Source organism: Eriocheir sinensis, unplaced genomic scaffold (genome assembly GCF_024679095.1).
Source record: "Eriocheir sinensis breed Jianghai 21 unplaced genomic scaffold, ASM2467909v1 Scaffold497, whole genome shotgun sequence".
Lineage (NCBI taxonomy): Eukaryota > Metazoa > Arthropoda > Malacostraca > Decapoda > Varunidae > Eriocheir > Eriocheir sinensis.
The window spans coordinates 27,080-31,974 of NW_026111828.1; the positions used below are offsets into that span (position 1 = coordinate 27,080).

The 4,895-nt window shown below is 45.8% G+C and overlaps 1 pseudogene; it reads left to right on the forward strand.

Moving 5' to 3' along the window:
- The first annotated feature begins 1,622 nt into the window (after positions 1–1,622).
- Positions 1,623–3,712, forward strand: LOC126992636 (oviduct-specific glycoprotein-like; annotated as a pseudogene).
- Positions 3,713–4,895: the final 1,183 nt, after the last annotated feature.

Genomic DNA, 4,895 nt, shown 5'->3' on the forward strand with positions numbered 1-4,895 from the left:
GATGGGGTGGATGGGGGTACGTATAAGTGGGTGGATGCATGGGTAGGATAAGTGGGATGGGTGACTCGGGTATATATTGGGGTAGGTAGATAGGTGGAAGAGTAGAGAGGGGGGTAGAAGCGGATTGGGTAGTTTTATGTGCATCAGGGTTAGTGGAGGGCTGTCTAAGAGTGAGTGTGTTAGGGGGATGGATGGATGGATGGGTGGATGAGAGGGATGAGAGGTTATATAGGTGTGTGCGTGGATGGGGCGGTTCTCTGGGGGGGGGGGGGGGGGGTGGACGAGTGGATAGGGTGGTTTTGAAGGTGGGGTGGGTGGCTGTGTTGGCCGCGCCGGTCTTCCCGCATTGTGGAGACGCCCAACAATGGTCCCGCGGCCGCCATTGTGTCGCGGCTTTTGTACACGAACGCCAAGTGGTCGCGGCGGCCACTCCCTTGATTATGAAGACTCCTTTATGTATTGTGGCGGCGCGGGGAGGGGAGAGGGGAGCTAAAGGGAAAGGAAGAACTGAGGCGGAGGTAGAGGGGAAGAAGGAGAAAGGGGGAAAAGGGGGCGGAAATAGAGGGTGGGAGAGGGAGAGAGAAGAAGGAAGCAGAGATACAGGTGAAAGGAGAATGATAAAGGAGAGAGGAGGAGAAGAGGGAACGAAACCGAAGGGAGAAAGAAAGAATAGAAAGTCAAGAAGCCAAGGAAGGACAGGGACGGAAGTGGAGAGAGAGAGAGAGAGAGAGAGAGAGAGAGAGAGAGAGAGAGAGAGAGAGAGAGAGAGAGAGAATCATAACTTGGTATATACGTAAAACAAGTAGTAAATCTAACAAATGCCTAATCAAAGAAGGACCCATTAAAATAAAAGGTGAAGTGAGTAATGAGTGGCACCTCCTTTTCTATTTTATTAGGTACTGGTTCCGATCTCACGTACATTTGCCCAAGTTTACGTAAATGGCGGTAAAATAGATTGGCTGCACTCCACCTTCACATACTGGTAACTAGCGGAGGATTATCAGAGCACCGATTGAAACTTTGCTAATCGTGAAGAGTGGGAAGGTGGGGGGGTGGTCAAAGAGAGGGTGGTGGGACCAGGAAAAGGGGAAGGGGAGTGAGGTATGATCTGGTAATTGTAAGGACTTTGAGTGGAGGAGGTGGGGAAGGGGTAGATGAAATGGACTGAGGTATAAGAGGTCATGGTTTGGGTTGAGGCGGAGGCGGACGCGGAGGCGGGGGGGGGGAGGTTGTATTGACCGAGGCCGAAGTAATCAAGTGTGGGTCATTCCGTGCGTGTGACCCCTCAAAGCCCCTACTAACGTCTGTTTTTAATTGGTGAACATTAGCCCTTGGGGGATGAACACACACACACATTAGTTCGGTACTTAAACCTTAACATTATTTACTTTCTTTCAAATGTAATAGATTTAAGTAAGGTGTAATTGTGTACAGAAAGGATGTATACTACCTACTCAAACCTCCATTATTACTTTTTCTCAGCATTGTAAATAAACAGTACAGAGAACTTCAAACGAGCGGGAGTGGCGGACTGGTTCACGGTTTCAGAACTGCTTCACTGTGTTGGGTTCAGGTTCTCAAACACTGATTCACTCACCTCAACTTGTCTCCGGCCCGAGGAAGGAGCGCCAGTGCGACTGTTTTGGCTGCGGCAGCGAGGTGTGGCTTGGCGGGATCTGGTGAACTGTCTGGAGGTGTGGTCCGTGGTGCTGAGGGAGGAAGCGGCCGTGTAGTCAAGGAAGGTAAGTTATATATGCAGGTGGATGGCTGGAGTGAACGTACCATTGCTGAGATTGTTGTCTGTTTTAGCGTGGAAGATGTGGAGTGCGTAATGATGGTGATGGTCGCGTGATTGTTAGGCGTTTATAATGGTTGTTTCAGTTGCTGAGTATATGGTTGGAGGGTACGTGGCTGTTTGAGATTAAATTATTGTGGCGTGAGTCTTTAATGATTTGTTGAGTAATTAAGAATTAAGATAATGGTTACTTCACGTGCATGGCTTAAGGGTATGTAGCTGTTTGACAGTTAGGTTGTGGCGCGAGTTTCCTGATGGTTTGTTGAAGAATAAGTATGTCATCGTCGTTACCGATTGTTTCTTGCACGTGTATGGCTGGTGTGGACGTCGTGTAGTGTCATTTGGTTGGTTGGTTGTGGCGTGAGGAATGTAACTATGAATTACTGGTGGTGGCCATGAACGGTGAATGTTGTTGATGCATTGCATGCTTACCTTCAATGACCTGATGAGTACAAAGCCTGTGACCATATGTATAATTATTCCTGTGCCTTCATGCTCATCCTTTTGTGCCTTTGTGCTTCAGATACTTGAGTCACTGCATTAACTGTAGCTGTCCAGATTCTACTGACGGAGTAACTGCGGGAACTCGTTAAGATGAAGACCATTGATAAACCCGGTGCTGAACGCAAGCCCGGTGCTGCGAGTTCCATTACTACCAGGTCCATGTCAACATCGAACGAAGAATCCACGTCCACCGCGGAGGCCAAGCCCACCAGCACTACATCAAGGCCCTCGGCATGGGCCGCAAAGACCACGGCTCCAAAGACCAAAGCAGCACCCACAAAGACCACAGCAACAGCTACGAAGGCCACAGCAGCAACCGCGAAGACTACTGAGGCTGCTGCAAAGGCCACAGCAGGAGCCAAGAAGACTACTGGGGCTGCTGCAAAGGCCACAGCAGGGGCCACGAAGGCCACTGGAGCATCATCCAAAACCACAGCTACGAAGACCACAGCAGCAAAGACCACAGATACAGCCACAAAAACTACTCATGCTACTACAAAGGCCACTGGGGCTACAGCAAAAACCACAGCAACAACTTCGAAGGCCAATGGGGCTGCTGCTAAGACTGCGACAGCCGCAACAAAGTCCACCACAGCTGCTGCAACAAAGATTACTGCTGCAGCAAGTGAAACTACAACTACAAAGACCACAGTGGCTCCCATTATTGCAGCACCTAAGAAGACTACAACAGAGCTTGCCAAGACCCTTACTGCTGCTGCAAAAGAATTTAAATCCCCAGTGTCCAACAGGAAGGCCCCCAAGAGTGCAATTAGCCCCTTAAAATGGAGTCCAGAGCAAGTCTCACTCACATTGTCCCCAAATTTTCCGGTGAGTGTTTTGAACTCTTTACTTTTGTTTCTGGTATTTTTAGTGCATAACACTTATTACAGATGTGGAGGAACCAGAGAACCGTTCAAATTATTTTATAATTTTATTAGATGTCTAAAGGTTTAAGCAGATAAACCTTGTTTGCTGGGTGAATATGGGTGTATAATAATGAAAGTTAAAGATACATAAATAGGTTGATTTGCAGACATTTAGATATATCTAGAAATAGATTATACCAAACAGATACCAAACATGAAATTCATTTTATAAATATTTTCAGGAGCCATAACTGAAGACTGGAGTTTCACCACTGTCGTCTAACCAACATGGCAAGGAAATATTTGGAGATTTAGCCAGATGTGTGATGGATCCATTCTGTAGTACATATTGATCCAGTTTCGTGCTGCTGAAATATTTGGAGATTTAGCCAGATGTGTGATGGATCCATTCTGTAGTACATATTGATCCAGTTTCGTCTGGAGATGTTTAGGCACCATCATCTCTACTTTGAAGCTGCTGCTAGACTTATGGTCTTCAATGTTATTGATTTGGTATTATTTATTGAATAAATTTCCTTTAAAATACTGAGCATAGTAATTAGTTATTGATCCTGGCCTGGGGCTATATTTTTGTTCTGATGGAAAGCTGATACAAGTTGACATATGAAGATAATGGAGTTCCTATTAATATATTGCAAACTTTGTGTCAAGTTAAAAACATTGGAAAAACCTGAAAAGAATTTTAATGGGTAGTGGGTACCCCAGCTTCTCCTGCATCGGGTGGGTGGACTCTTCATTCACTGCCGACAGGGGCCGTGTGGCCACATATAGTAAGATCTCTGGAGGGTGGTATGGGAACTGTCTCAGTGTTGGGATACTGACGAGTGACATGCCAGATGAGCTGAGTCATGTAGCACCCTTGAACCTCCTCTCAAAAATCCCCTCTTCTGAGACACACTAACACTGAAATACACCACTTTTTACAAATCCATGTCCTGAAGTTATTGATGAGCCATAAACCAAATAATTTCTGGTGCTGGCATCAGTGCTACTCTTATTCATGCTTTCATGGTTCCCCTGAGCAAATTTACTTCCCCTCTTTAATTTCCATTCATTGTTACTGATCAAGAACTGCCGGAAATTCTTGAATAGAGGCAGGCGGTTGTATAGCAGAGAAGCCTGAGTGGGTTGGGTGCTCATTACTTATATCTACCACAAATTAACGTGCATAATTTTGAATTCGGGTCCAGCTATTCATCCTCCCTTTAACGCTGGTAACCCAGATGTTGCACTAGCCCCTGCCCCAAACTTTACCTCACCTATTGTAATTTGTGTATGATTACTGAATGTTTATAATGCAACGGTATCAAAAATATATGCACTGATATGACTAAAGTACATGAGCATCATCTTTCTGGTTCTTTTCTTAGTTCTGCATCACCTTAATCATTTTGTTAGCAGTAAAAAAAATTATCACACTACTCGTGCATCATGTCCCATAATAATGAGCTGCTCCTCATTTCCCTCACGGCCACTCATTCCTCCCCATTCCCCTGCTATTCCTCCCCATTCCCCTGCTATATATCTAACTTTGCCTTCTTGATTAGTAACAATGAAAAAAAATTAAAGAAACCATGAGAGAGCTGAGGTGAATAAGTTTATGGGGGCTCATCAATGCATGGCACAACACTCACTCCAGCAGGCCGTCGCCAGTACCTCCACGTCCAGGGAAAGGGAAAAGCTACAGGAGCAACAGTTTATTCTAGTAT